This window comes from Macaca nemestrina, chromosome 20, assembly GCF_043159975.1.
Source record: "Macaca nemestrina isolate mMacNem1 chromosome 20, mMacNem.hap1, whole genome shotgun sequence".
Taxonomy (NCBI): Eukaryota; Metazoa; Chordata; class Mammalia; order Primates; family Cercopithecidae; genus Macaca; species Macaca nemestrina.
In genome coordinates this window covers 47,204,121-47,219,553 of record NC_092144.1, presented here as the reverse complement: position 1 = coordinate 47,219,553, position 15,433 = coordinate 47,204,121, and the positions used below count along the sequence as shown (strand labels likewise).

At 49.4% G+C, this 15,433-nt stretch overlaps 1 protein-coding gene across 6 annotated transcripts in view; it reads right to left on the bottom strand.

The window, feature by feature from the left end:
* LOC105495419 (signal induced proliferation associated 1 like 3) overlaps positions 1-15,433 on the bottom strand; it is a 310,011-nt gene that overhangs the window by 167,410 nt on the left and 127,168 nt on the right. Inside the window, exon 1 of one of the 6 annotated variants that reach the window (XM_071087647.1) lies at positions 10,021-11,689. The exons of the other annotated variants lie outside the window; for them this stretch is intronic. The gene's annotated coding sequence lies outside the window, so the exon portion shown is untranslated. Of the gene's footprint in view, positions 1-10,020; positions 11,690-15,433 lie in introns of those variants that run through there. 6 annotated transcript variants of the gene reach the window in all.

Genomic DNA, 15,433 nt, shown 5'->3' with positions numbered 1-15,433 from the left:
AGAGTGATTATGAAGCCAGATGCTCTGGGTTCGAATCCTGATTGTGGCATTTCCTGCCTGTGTGGCTCGGGCAAACAACCCGACTTACCCGTGCCTCAGTTTCCTCATGAGTAAAACTGGATAGTGCCTGCCTCACAGGGTTTTTGGGAGGACTAAGTGGGTCAATATCCATAATACACTGAGCAGTGGGGACCACACCTGGCTGGGGAGCCCATCCATTGAAGGATCTCTGGAAGAGCTGCTCAGCCACCCAGGTGGTGCTGCTAGGCAGCCACAGCTACAAGCCATGTGGGTTTTCTAAGACACGACACCCCCAAGTGCTCTCAAAGACAGCCCCCCTCCTGCAGGGTCAGAGCCACCTTGCTCTGAGCAGGCAGCCGCAGGTACAGCAGAAGGGACAGCAAAGCCCTCTACTTACCCAGCAACTGACAGACGCCACTCAGGCACAGGAGATACGGGGTTGCGGGCTCAGAGGAGCTGCTTGGGGGACCTGGGCCCCTCCACACCCCAAAAATCCAGCCCCGTCCCCAGGCTGTGGGCGAGATGGCAGATTCATGTGGGCTCTTGCTGGGGGGCTGCGGCACAGGGCCTCCCAAAACTCTCAGCCCATGAAGGAGTCATTTCCTGTGCCATGCCCGGGAGACACAGGTGATCTGGAAACTCCCCTCCCCGGCTGCCCTGTCTCTTTCCAGGGCAGGGCCCAGAAGAGGGAACCGAGAGAAGCACGTTGCTTGGTATGAGGTCATAGACTCCACCACCACCCCACGGCCGCCGACCCACAAGGCACCCTGAAGCTTTGTGCTGTCATCTGGCCACTCAAAAGAAGCAGGGAAATGAGGAGGGGGGACAGGCTGCTGGCAGCTCCGGGCCTGAGAGGAAATGAGGCCATCTTTGCCGGAAGCAGGTGGGGGTCCCTTCTGAGAGGAAGGGCCTGGAGGCCCGGAGGAGGAGGCGGGGCTGCTGTGACCTGTTTCTCGGGCCTCCCAGCAGCCTGGGATGGACCAACAAGCTGCTTCTTTCCTAGGGGCTGATGAGTTGAGAACCAGGGCACCTTCTCCTCTATAGAAAGCTCCTTTCAACCCCGCTGACTGAGTGACCAGATGACAGCACAAAGCTTCAAGGAGCCACAGTGGTGGGGGTGGCTCTGGAGTCTCTGACCTGACCCTGGAGCGGTACAAACTGTCCTGGGGGAGGAAGGGCGTCAGGACATCAAGCCTTGAAAGTGCACACAGAAGTTTAAAAAGAATTAAATGAAGTTGTTATCACTTCTCCCCTGAAAACCCTTCTGTGGCTCCCAGGGCCTCTGGGAAGAAAGCTCAAATCTCTTACCGTGGCTCACCAGACTCGCTGACCCAAGTTTTCCTCCCTGCACTCTGCTCCTCCAACACACCCAGCTCCTCCCCACCCTAGGACCTGCGCACAGACTATTCTCCCAGCCCAAACGCCCCAGCCTCCAGCCCACCCTAGGCAAATTCCTGTTCATCCTCCCAGTCTAGCCTCACAGGTCGCTTCTTCGGAAAAGCTCCCTCTGCCACTCCCACGCCCATCCCAGCCTGGAATAAGACCCCCACCCTCCTGCCTGTTATTCTCTCTCAAGGCCCTCTGCACTTTTTCTTTCTTTTTTTTTTTGAGACAAGGTCTCGCTCTGTCACCCAGGCTGGAGTGCAGTGGCGTGATCATGGCTCACTGCAGCCTCGACCCCCTGGGCTCAAGCGATCCTCCCATCTTAGCCGCCCGAGTGGCTGTGTACTTTTTCTTTATAGTTTCATTGCCACAGTTAAATTATGTGGCTCTTTGATTATTTGATATCTTTTTTTTTTTTTTTTTTTTGAGACGGAGTCTCACTCTGTTACCCAGGCTGGAGTACGGTGGCGTGATCTTGGCTCACTGCAAGCTCCGCCTCCCGGGTTCAAGTGATTCTGGTGCCTCAGCCTCCTGAGTAGCTGGGATTACAGGCACTGGCCACCACACTGGCTAATTTTTGTATTTTTTGTAGAGATGGGGTTTCACCATGTTGGCCAGGCTGGTCTCGAACTCCTGATCTCAAGTGATCTGCCAACCTTGGCTTCCCAAAATGCTGTGATTACAGGCATGAGCCACCGCGCCCGGCCTGATTATTTTATATCTATCTCCTCCACTAGATGGTGAGGGCCATGAAGCCAGAATAATGGTAATGTAGGATTTTACTTGTAACAACAGCTCAACTCTATCAAACACTGATGATGTTTTACAGCATTATCTCATTGATTCCCAGCAACAGCTCCATGAGTCAATACTATTATTATTCTCATTCTCTAGATGGGGATGCCACGTCAGTCCTGTCGGTGGCACCAGGCACTCAGTAAATGGTCTGGGGGGGCACCCAGATGTCTGGGTTACGTTTCCGATTCTCCTTCCCCATCATCTGGGAACAGGAGCCCAGGTCCACGGAACACACTTCTGTCATACTCCACAGTGGCGACCCCCAATTCCAAGGGTTCCTCCGGGTTCTAATCTCCCCCCAGTCCATGAAGACATTAATTTAACACATTTTTATTGTGCAACTATTGTGTGCCGGGCGTGCCCTGAACAGAGAGAAAGCAACAAACAACACGTGTAGTCACACCTCTACAGGCCTCAACAAAGCCCCATCTCTCTAGAACCTGCTCCTGCCAGCCTTTTTTGTGCCTCCCATCACTGGACACAGCAATCACCTCGGGCCCTCGTCGCCCTCCTGCCTCATGGCAGGAGTCCATACTCTCTGGGTCTCCTCCCTCCTCACTGGCGCTCCCTCCCCAAGCCTCCTTTGCTGATTCCTCGCCATCTCTCTGCACAGCTTCGCTCCTCCCCATCCACACGGCTCTCCCGGTGATTTCAACACCTCTGTGCTGGGGACCCCTACTTTTCCTTCTCCCACCTGGACCTCTCTCAACTTTAGGTGTGCGTATCCAACGGTCTCCTTGCTGTCTCACGCAGCTGTCCGACAGGCACCTGGCACTGAATAGACTCACAGCGGCATTTCTGATTCTTCACAAGGCCTTTTGCCGCTCCCTGCAAACCCCCACCCTGGAGTCCCTCAATGCAACATCTTCACTCCTCACCTGGTATCCAGGCCCAAACCTCAGGGTCATCCTAGCCCCCTCTGTTTCTCTCACCCCCACATCCAGGCCATCAGTACTCACTGTCAGCTCCACCTTCAAGATATAAATGGGCTCGCCCCTCCCTCACAGCCCCACAGGCAGGACCATGGACCACAGCAGGAGCTTCTGCCCCAATTTCCTGGCTCCGGCTCCTGCTGCCACACACAGCCAGAGGGCTTCTATTAATCTATGGGTCAGATCATGTCCTTCCTCTGCTCAGAACCCTCCCTCTATCCATTTAAGGAAAAGGCCCCAGTCCCTAGCAGGCCTCCTGTGGAACTCTCTGACCTCAGCTCCTCTGTGCCCTCTTTTTATCAGTTACTGAGGCAGGTGTGTCACGGCATCTCACTGTGATTATCATTTGCTTTTCCATGACGATGATTAGGGATGGTGAGGTATGCACTTTACATAGTAATAGTAGCAACAGTAAATGGTTAACACTGACACAGCATTTACTATGTGCCAGGTGCTATGCTAAGTGCTTTCTTTATATATACGGTGGAATGATCCCTTCCTAAACCTCTTGGGCCTGATGTGTTTCGGAATTCTGAATAATTCAGACTTTAGAAAGGCAACCCTAGAAGGTTCTGAGCGAGCAGTGGTAGTCTCTCACATCGATATTTCTGCAGTGATAACAAGACATCAGCTTGGATGATATTCCACCTGGGACCGTGGATCTGTTTTTTTTCTTTCTTTCTCTCTCTTTTTCTCTTTTTTTCTTTCTCTCTCTTTCCATCTATCTACATATTTATTTATTTTGAGATGAAGTCTCGTTCTGTCGCCAGGCTGGAGTGCAGTGGTGTGATCTCAGCTCACTGCAACCTCCGCCTCCCGGATTCTCCTGCCTCAGCCTCCCCAGTAGCTGGGATTACAGGTATGTACCTCACTTGAGGTCAGGAGGTCAGGAACTCCTGACCTCAAGTGATCCGCCCACCTCGGCCTCCCAAACTGCTGGGATTACAGGTGTGAGCCACCGTGCCTGGCCCATGGATCTGTTTTAAATCCTTGAATGCCCACAACCACATTATGACGTAGGCAGCATTATCTCCTCTGTTTTACAGATGGAGAAACTGAGGCACAGGAAGGTAAGTGCTTTGGCCATGGTCATAGAGGTAGAAAGGGAGGGCTGGGATTCCAATACATTCCAAAGGCCATCTTTACTACTGGCTTTCAGGGCAGCTGACAGGAAATAAATCAATGTCGAATGAATGAATGAATGAGTGAGGTCAAGCTGGGGATGTGAGAGAACTAATTACAGCTCCTGCAGGAAGGTCAAACACTAATGAGCTAGTTATTTGTCAGTGGTTAACTTCATTTATTTTGGATACAAGATGTAACCAAAGATAAAGCAAGATATACCCAAAATATTATCCTTAAAAAAAGTAGCTATATTTCAGGGTCTTTCACCTTATTTTATTTTGGAACAAGTGCTCTTTGGGAAAGACATATTAGCTTTCAAAAACTTAAATGATGCTAGTTTGGAAAATAATAGAAAGGGAGGCATATATTATAGGAGACTTGGTAAGTATTCCCAAGGGCTTGATCCCACAATTCCAAGTGTGATAAGTCTCTGTAAACATGCTCTTTAAGCAATCCTAAAATTTATATGTAGCCACAAAAAAACCCCAACTAGCCAAAGCAACACTGAGAAATAAAAAGTTGAAGGCATCACACTTCCTGATTTAAAATTATATTACAAAGCTATAGTAATCAAAAAAGTATGGTGCTGACATAAAAACAGAAGAGAATAGAGAGCCCAGAAATAAATCCAAACATAAGTGGTCAATAAGAATGAAACTGAGCCCTTCAAAGAATGAAATTTTATAACATACACAAAAATAAACTCCAAGTGGATAAAAGACCTAAATGTAAGATTTGAAACCATAAAACTCCCAGAAAAGAACATGGGGGAAAGCTCCTCAACACTGGCTTTGGCAATTATTTTTTGAACATCACACCAAAAGCTCAGGCTACAAAAGCAAAAATAAATAAACAGGACTACATCCAACTAAAAAGCTTCTGCACAGCAAAGGAAGCAATTAACAAAATGAAAAGTCAACCTATGGACTAGGAAACAATATTTGCAAACCACATATCTGACAAAGGGTTAATATCCAAAATTTATGAAGAACTCTTACAACTCAATATCAGAAAAAAATAACCAAGTAAGAAATTAGCAAAGTGCCAGGTGTGGTGGCTCACACCTGTAATCCCAGCACTTTGGGAGGCTGAGACAGGAGGATCACTTGAGACTAGAGTTTGAGACCAGCCTGGGCAACATAGTGAGACCTGTCTCTATAAAAAATTTAAAACTTAGCTGGGTGTGGTGGCTTGTGCCTGTGGTCCCAGCTACTTTGGAGGCTGAGGCAGGTGGATCACTTGAGGTTAGGAGTTTGAGACCAGCCTGGCCAACACAGCAAAACTCGGTCTCTACTAAAAACAAACAAACAAAAAACACAAAAATTAGCTGGGGCCTGGTGTGGTGGCTCACGTCTGTAATCTCAGCACTTTGGGAGGCTGAGGTTGGGTGGATCACGAGGTCAAGAGTTCAAGATCAGCCTGGCCGACATGGTGAAACCATGTCTCTACTAAAAATACAAAAATTAGCCAGGCATGGTAGCACACGCCTGTAATCCCAGCTACTCAGGAGGCTGAGGCAGGAGAATTGCTTGAAGCCAGGAGGCGGAGGTTGCAGTGAGGTGAGGTCGCGCCATTGCACTCCAGCCTGGGTGACAGAGCGAGACTCCATCTCAAAAATAAATAAATAAATAAATAAATAAATAAATAAATAAATTAATTAAAATAAAAATTAGCTCGGCATGTTGGCGGGTGCCTGTAATCCCAGCTACTGAGGAGGCTGAGGCAGAATTGCTTGAACTTTGGAGACAGAGGTTGCAGTGAGCTGAAATCGAGGCACTGCACTCTAGCCTGGGTGACAGAGTGAGCCTCCATCTCAAAAAAAAAAAAAGAATAATAATAATAAAATAAATAAAGATTCCTTTGAAAAGCAAGATAGGAGGGCCGGGCGCGGTGGCTCAAGCCTGTAATCCCAGCACTTTGGGAGGCCGAGACGGGTGGATCATGAAGTCAGGAGATCGAGACCATCCTGGCTAACACGGTGAAACCCCATCTCTACTAAAAAATACAAAAAACTAGCCGGGCGAGGTGGCGGGCGTCTGTAGTCCCAGCTACTCGGGAGGCTGAGGCAGGAGAATGGCGTAAACCTAGGAGGCGGAGCTTGCAGTGAGCTGAGATCCGGCCACTGCACTCCAGTCTGGGCGACAGAGCAAGACTCCGTCTCAAAAAAGAAAAAAGAAAAAAAGAAAAAAAGAAAAGCAAGATAGGGACAAATAATTTTAAGCCATGTTTAACCAATTTAAACAAAATACTTCAGGTGAAAGTCTTGAATGGGGCATTTAAACTAGAATTTCGAATTTTTTATAAAAAGGATGTGTAATATAGCACTGAAAACTGTCTTAAAGCAAAGTGCCACTGTGGGGGAAGAAAGTACATGGAGAAATTTTCCTAAGTTGTCATTTCTTATTCACACTGGAATGATGAGTCTGATTGACTCACAAACAGGCGATTATATAACCACTTTTATACGTTCACGTTTACTCAGCCACTTACCCATGTTCAGTAACTATCCTTAAACATCTGAGTTGGTTTTTTTAAACAAACCTAACAGTGAGTGGCTGTAGAGATCACCTATTCCTAAAAGAGGTGTTTAAAAAAAAAAAAAAAAAAAAACTGTCTAATGGTAGAGGAATGGCTTCTTGAGTGCTGGGATACAGTTTCCAGTGGCAATATACACAAATTCAAGGGGTGCCACATCACAAATGCTTCAGATAGACGTGGAGACAGTGTACTCTGGAAATATGTGTAGATGACTCAAAAAGTGACTCCTGTAATAAGGATGCCTGGGAAAAGTATGACTAACGCTGTTTTATGACATGTGAGAGGATATACGGAACATTTTGAGTCCAATTTTCTCTTTTTCCTTTGAGACAGGGTCTCCCTCTGCTGCCCAGGCTGCAGTGCAGTGTTACAGTTATGATTCACTGCAGACTCCAACTCCTGGGCTCAAGTGATCCTCCCACCTCAGCCTCCCGAGTAGCTGGGACCACAGGCATGCACCACCACACTTGGCTATTTTTTTTCTTTGTAGAGATGGGGTCTTGCTATGTTGCCCTGGCTGGTCTCGAACTCCTGGCCTCAAGTCATCCTCCCTCCTATGCCTCCCAAAGGGACAGGACTACAGGCGTGAGCCACTGCACCTTGCTGAATTCAACATTTTTGATATCTGGATTCCAAACATGTCACAAAATTAATCAATTAGAAAATACAGAAAGGCAGCTGATTACGTTGTCCAAATCCCTAACATTTCAGGTAGGCCCCCAAACTTTTTTTTTTTTTAAGATGGAGTCTTGCTCTGTCACCCAGGCTGGAGTAGATTGGCGCGATCTTGGCTCACTGCAATCTCCGCCTCCCAGGTTCAAGTGATTCTCCTTCCTCGGCCTCCGGAGTAGCTGGGATTACAGGCATGTACCACCACGCCAGGCTAATTTTTGTAGTTTTAGTAGAGACGGGGTTTCACCATGTTGGCCAGGCTGGTCTCGAAGTCCTGGCCTCGGGTGATCTACCCGCATCGGCTTCCCAAAGTGCTGGGATTACAGGCATGAGCCACTACGCCCTCCCCACCAACCGCAAACTTTTTTTCATCTCTTTGGAAAGCTATTGAACCACTTTGTTCTGGGGCACATATGGTATTTTTTAGGTACAATCATTGAAAAAAATCTGGAGGACACACACCAGCTCGTAAAAGATTATCTTGGGGCATTATGGGTCCTTTGATTTCTTTTTTTAAACAACAAACAAGTATTACTTTGATAATCAGAAACGCAAGCTGGGCGAGGTGGCTCACGCCTGTAATCCTAGCACTTTGAGAGGCCCAGGCAGGTGGATTGTCTGAGTTTAGGAGTTCAAGACCACCCTGGGCAACATGGTGAAACCTCGTCTCTACTAAAATACAAAAACTTAGCAGGCGTAGTGGTGCACGCCTGTGGTCCCAGCTACTCGGGAGGCTGAGGCATGAGAATTGCAGTGGCTCAAGCTTGTAATCCCAGCACTTTGGGAGGCCGAGGCGGGCGGATCACAAGGTCAGGAGATGGAGACCACGGTGAAACCCCGCCTCTACTAAAAATACAAAAAAATTAGCCGGGCGCGGTGGCGGGCGCCTGTAGTCTCAGCTACTCAGGAGGCTGAGGCAGGAGAATGGCGAGAACGGGGGAGGCGGAGCTTGCAGTGAGCTGAGATCGCGCCACTGCACTCCAGCCTGGGCGGCAGAGTGAGACTCCGTCTCAAAAAAAAAAAAAAAAAAAAAAAGAGAATTGCTTGAACCTGGGAGGCGGAGGTTGCAGTGAGCCAAGATTGTGCCACTGCACTCCAGCCTGGGTGACGAAGTGAGACTGTGTCTCCAAAAAATAAAAATTAAAAAATTAAAGAAATGCAAACAAATAATACAGCTTTATAATGTCACTCAGTAATTCTAACTGAATTGGTCCAGGGTGAGACCCAGGCCTTGGGATTTCTTAAAGTTGCTAACATAATTCTAACGTACAGCAAGGATGGGAATCATTATTAAACATTTTCCAAATTATACTGTACAAGATGTTCCTAGGTGTCTTTCAAAAACAAAAGTGTTCCACAGTCAAAGAAGCGCGTTTCTTTCCTGTAGGATTTCTCAGACTCTGTAACATGCACATGACTTTTTTTTTCTTTCTTTCTTTTTCTTTTTGAGATGGAGTATTGCTGTCGCCCAGGCTACCGTGCAGTGACATGACTTGGCTTACTGCAACCTCTGCCTCCTGAGTTCAAGCAATTCTCCCTGCCTCAGCCTCCTGAGTAGCTGGGATTATAGGCGCCCACCACCACGCCTGGCTAATTTTTGTATTTTTAGTAGAGATGGGGTTTCACCATGTTGGCCAGGCTAGTCTCGAACTCCTGACAGGTGATCTGCCCGCCTCGGCCTCCAAAAGTGCTGGGATTACAGGTGTGAGCCACCGCGTTGGGCCTGCACATGACTTTTACATGAGGACGATACAGTACACAGTGGACATCTGTGTGTGTGTCTGCTCTGTGCTCCTTTCCAGCAGCCATGCCTTTAGCAAGCCCTAAACTGTACCCAGAACCTGCCCCCTCCTCTCCCTCCACACTCCTTACCCTGGTCCCATCCTCCGGCATCTCCCACCTAGACTAGAGCAACAGCCTCCTCCTTACTCTCACACTGGCTTCTAGAATTCACTGTCACCAAGGCACGCTAGTGGCAGGTCTTTGGGACATGCAGAGTTTGAAAAATCTCCCACTACCTGCCCCGATACTGCCCAGGGCATCCCCACCTGCCATCCTCTGACCATAGAAGGGGCCTGCTTTAAGATGAAGGCACCGTGACGGACAGTCCTCCATGCTATTGTCGAGCTGCTGTGTCACCAGCTCACAGGGTCCAAAGAACCCTCAGACTTGGAGGTGGGGGGCCTGACTGCTTAAGTCTGAGTCAATGGGGGTTGCCGTTACCTGGAGCCAAAAGCCTCCAATCCATACGCTCTTTATCATTTTACTCTATTTACTAGTCAGCAGTTTTTTACACCAGGTAAAAATTATCCTATGTATCTGCCTGGTTCATTGTCTGTGTCCCCCGCCTCGAATGCCGGCTCTGAGAACAGGGATATTTGTCGTCTTGTTCGCTGTTGGAACACCCGCTGCCAAAGAGTGGGAACTCAGCATTTGTTAAGAGAATGACTGAGCTCATTTGATTCTTTCAACAGCTCCAAAAGGCAGGTGTTCCAAGTCCCAGCCTCCTCCTCACCGCCAGCCAGACCCGGCACCATCTGCCCCCACCTACCTCTCCCAGCTCTTGACCCTGCAGTTACACAGGTCTTCTTCCAGTTCCTTCGCAGAGTCAAGCTCCTTCCCACGTCCGCAGCTCCGCTGATGTGTTTCCCTCTACCAGGGACTCTCTCCCCATTCCTCGCCCCCACTGGGGGAAGGTCTACTTATCCTTCGGGCCTCCTCCCAAACGTCAGTCCTTATGACAGACATTCCCTGACCTCTCCAGACACGTCCGGGCTCTCAGATATGCTGTCACGGCCCTCTGGGCTCCTCCGCCAGAGCACTTAGTGCAGACATAATCACACAGCTGTTGCTGTAATTACTTCAATTCGGTTTCCACCACTAAACTATGAGCTCCAGGAAGGCGGGGGACACCTCTGCATTTCTAGAGCCCTGAGAAGGCCTGGCACACAGTAGGTGCTGCATAAATACCCCACCTGTCCACCGTGGCTGTGAGAGTTACTGCTCACTGAGTATCATATTTCTAGCCCCTTGCAGTTAGGCAGAACCGTGTGACAGTTCTGGGTACAGGTGGAAGTGAACATGTGGCTTCTGGGCCTCGACATCTAAGTGCTGCTGTGCAACTCTCCGTCCCCTTCTCCTGCCGTCATGTCTCTGCAGCCTGTGAAGCTTCAAAACCGGGATGGGCCGGGAGGGGGAGCGGGGGTGCTCCTGTCAGCCTGGGTCCCTGAGGTACAAGGTTAAGCCCTCCCACCTGACCTGCCCAGGTCACGAGTAAGAAATGGACATCTGTTGTGTCCAACCTCTAGGATTTCAGGGTTAATCTGTTACTGCAGCAGAAACTCGCCCATCAGAGGCATTCTTGTGAATGAATGAAGGCAGCTAGAAAGCAGAGACGCTGTGATCACCGACCGGAAGGTGTGGAGCAGGGAAACGGCCTCCAGCCACCCCGCATGGAACTCAGTGAAAGAACAGGAAGCGGGGAATGGGCCAAGCACTCCACAGGGAGCCGCCACTCTGGGCTCCTGACGGGGCAGATGAAACGACCCAGAGCCTCCACTGCCTTCAGACAGGGCCTGCCTGGGCAGCCCTCAGCACACACGCTCCTCAGGGATCACAGCCAAGTGTCCGTCCCTGGGGACGGGGGAGGAGGCAGTGCTGAAGCCAGCAACACCCTGGAAAACCCTCGTAGACAGAGGAAGCTGAACCAGCAAGGCTGCATGAAAAGCCTGGGCTAATTCGGGCTGACAACCTTCCCTCCGAATCACCCACTGGGGCTGTGCCCTCCTGGCTCCATCCTAGAGAATAAATCACACTGTCAGGTCTAATTTGGGGCTTGGCTGATGGGCTGAGCAGAGCATCCATGCATGCTGGCCACAGAGGTCAAGGGCAGCCTACACTCTTGAGGCCAGTGCTGAAAAGTCTGAGGAATGAACAAGAAAGGGGACCAGGAGGCCGGGAGCCATGGGTTTCCAACACACACCAAAGAAACTCCCAACTTGTTCCATGAAATTCCTGGCCCAGGCTTCCGCTGTATGAGCCCTGCTCCCAAAACACAGTCCTGCTATAGCTAGCCCTGTGCCAGCTCAGGGCGGGAGGCAGGGCGACCCCTCACATGTCTGGTGAATGAATAATCACAACAGCAGCAGCTCACGCTTATTATCTTACAGGCTGTTACTAAGCCACCTAACCTCCAACGTGCAGTATGCGCTAATGAATGCAAGATGCCACCATCCTCCACCTCCTCATTATCATCATCACCACCTCCACCACCGCCGCCACCATCATCTCATCATCATCATCTCATTATCATCTATTATGTGACTTCTTGTGCGAGGTACTGTCCTAGGTACTTGTAATTCATAATCCCATCTTAATCCTTACAACCACCTTGGGAGAAAATGGAAGCTCCCAGAATTAAGCTGCCCATTTAGGGCTAGTTAGGGGCTCAGCTATGACTAGACCCCAGGTCAGCTGGACTCTGGAAACCTGTGCTCTTGGCCACCGTGTCAACCCATTTTTGTTTCATCTCCCTGGAGAAGCTTGTCCCCAAACTCCAAGTCACCGTTAGGTGCCTCCTCAGGCTTCCCACAGCCCCATGGCTTCCCCTATTAGAACTCTTATCACTCTGGGTTGTTTACCTGCAGAACTTCCCAACATACTGTATATGGGAGTAAGTCTCGTGCCCAGCAGAGGAGCAGGAACATGGGAGATGTCCAGTCAATGATGGTTGGTTGGAAGGATGGATGGAGACCCAAGTCTGAACCTTTCATTTTACTAAGGAGGGGAACAGAAGTTCAGAAAGGAGAGCTGTCGTGAGAGTTTCACTGAAGAAAGGCAAGTGGAGAAGATGGTAGACACTGCTCCTTGATGAATCTCTATTCCACCTCCAAAGCCCAAAAGCTGCTTCCAGGAGCCCTCTTTGACCCCTAGGCTGGGTTGGGCACCTCTGCTGGGTTCCCACTCTCCTGGGCTTCCTCCATCACAGACCTGACCACTCGGGGGTCTGAGGGCCTGCTCCCTCACCGGACGGGGAGCCCCATGAGGGCAGAGCCACCCAGTCATGAGGCTGGCCCAGCCACCACTGCATCCCCACTACTCTACAGGGACGGGCACAGAGGAAGCACGTAACAAATGTGTGGGCAATCAACCAGCAGACCTCCAGAGAAATAACAGGCTAGAAGCCTCGTCCTGGGAAGAATAACTAAAAGCACAGGTATAGTTTGTTTGGAAAAAGGGAGGCTGAGAGGGGTTCCCTCAGCCGCTTGTAAGTCCCCGCACGGCTGCCAGGAATAAGACGTGCAGCGGGTGCTGCTCCCAAGGACTGGACCTGAACATGTGGGAGGTAGTTAGTTACACAGGGGCGGATGCGATTCACAAGACAGTTTTTTAATGATCACAACTTCCCCAAAGCAAAACATGCTGCTGGGCTCCGCCTTGCTGCAAGAATTTAAACCCAGGCCAGACAGTGAGCAGCCTGGGCCCCTCCACCCCACCCCACCCCAGACCTCTTATGAGGCAACAAAGTGTAGTGGCTAAGAACGGGGGCCCTGGACCCAGGCTGCATGCCCCCCTGCCCCAGCTCCTCTACTTGGCAGGCAGCTTCACCATTCCGTGCCTCAGTTTCCTCATTATTACCATAGGGATATCATAGCAGTGACGTCTTAGTGTAGTTGCAAGAACTGAATGAGATCATGCACGTGAGGCGCTTACGGCAGGGCTTGGCACAGAGTCAGCACCCATTAATGTTCATTATTACTGCCTTTCCTTCCCCATGGAGCCAGGCAGTACTGGCTGGCTACCCCAACAGATACACTCAATTCATTTTTTCTCTGCCTTCCTCCTCAGGAAAGGCTGAAAAGTTAAATAACATTTGCCACCTTCCTTGGAGCTAGGGGAGGCTACGCGACATGGCAGCAGCAACTATGTCCATGAGGGGAAAGGCCAAGAGAATCAAAGCGGCTCTGCCCTGACACTGCCCAGCCACCAAACTAACACTGGCAGCCAAGCACCTCCAGGTGTGCTTGTAGTGGGCAAGAAATCAGCCCTCATTCAATCAAGCTGTGGTGAGTGGGGGTTTCTGTTCCTGAAACTTGAAGACATTCCCGGCCGATGCACACGCCATGATGCAAATGGCTCAAGGCACACACCCATGGTAATTGTTTGCCAATTTCAGCTCAGGCCCACTGCTGAGAACCCCTGACCCACAGGAAAAACAGTGGGTGGCTGAGCCATACAGTGCTTACCAAGCCCAGTCGCTGTGTTCCACCCTTTCTTTTCAGCTGTATCTGCTCCCCATCTGTACAATTATTTACACACGCACACACGTATCTCTCTTGCTCTATTGCCCGGGGCTGGAGTACAGTAGCGTGGACTCAACCTCCTGGGCGCAAGTGATCCTCCTGCCATAGCTGTCCGAGTACCTGGGACTACAGGTGCATGCCACCACGCCTGGCAACTTTGAACATTTTTTGTAGAGATGGAGTCTCACTCTGCTGCCCAGGCTGGTCTTAAACTCCTGGCCTCAAGCGATTCTCCTGCCTTGACCTCCCAAAGAGCTGGGATTATAGGGTGAGCCACTGCATCCAGCCCTGAAGTGACGTTCAAGCTTTATGTATTTTAAAAGAATCTCTATCACCACTAAAAATGAAAAATTGCTATCTCTTGCTACAAAGAAAAGGAAACTTAAAAAACAAACACAATGAAAACAAAATAGAGTCATATTCATTATCTGATGTCGCATAATTTGGGTTTAATGGACTGGCAAAAAATTCTTCACTTTCCTTTCCTATTGCGGGGAACATCAGATCTGGCAATACTCGGGGATAAGACTGGCCCCCACTGAGCAGGGCTGCCCCTCGGAGAGGGAACACATTTCCTGTTCACAGAAACTGTTCAGAAGGGAGATGATTTGACTGCAATCTCCCAGCTGGCTGTGGATGAATCAGGCCGGGGACCGCCTCACTCCCTCCTCTATTCAGGGCCTCCTCAAAGAGGCCTTCCTTGGTCACCTTGTCTAAAAACTGCCGTGAGGCCAATCTCCTTCCCTGCTTTATTCATCACTATATACTCCTATATACATCCTATATACACTATATACATCTAACTTATCCTATATTCACCTTTTCTTTTTCTTTTTTTTTTGAGACCCTGTCTCGCTCTGTCACCTAGGTTGGATTGCAGTGGCACGACCTTGGTTTACTGCCACCTCTGCCTCTGGGTTCAAGCGATCCTCCCACCTCAGCCTCCTGAGTAGCTGGGATTACAGTTGTGTGCCACCATGGCTGGCTAATTTTTTTTTTTTGTATTTTTAGTAGAGATGGGGTTTCACCATATTGGCCAGGCTGGTCTTGAACTCCGGACCTCAAGTGATCAGCCCACCTCAGCCTCGTGAAGGTGAGGGGATTACAGGTGTGAGCCACTGTGCCCAGCCCTATATTCACTTTTTATCTGTTTACTGTGTTACTCTCCAGTAGGATGTCTGTTCCCTTAAGGTAAGGAGTTTGTTTTGTTCATTCCTGAATCCCTAGTGCTTCTAGTAGGTGCTCAAATGCACATTTGCTGAGTGAAGGAAAATGAATGAACAAATGAAACCTGTTCTTGTTCTTTCCAAGTTCCCTAAGGCCCTGGTTACCAGCTAGGAAAAATGCCGGTCTTCCTGCTGTGTGAGGCAATGCTCGGAATTTACTTGGGATCTGGGGCCTTTTATCACATTAAAAAGCAATGTGCTAGATTAAAACAAATATAGCCTATAGGATATAAATTAGTAACTAAATAAAGAAATAAGTAAGGCGGAAGGGACAGGTCTTCCTTACAGAAGAATTTCAATTAATAAATGTAGATGGAATGAGAGGCACACAAAAACTGCCATCAGGGAAACAGCACAGCAATAACTGCTGTAGACAAGACCTTGGCCACCAATGGATGCTAAAATTAGTGGGAGGAAGTTTGAGGAAAAATGGGAT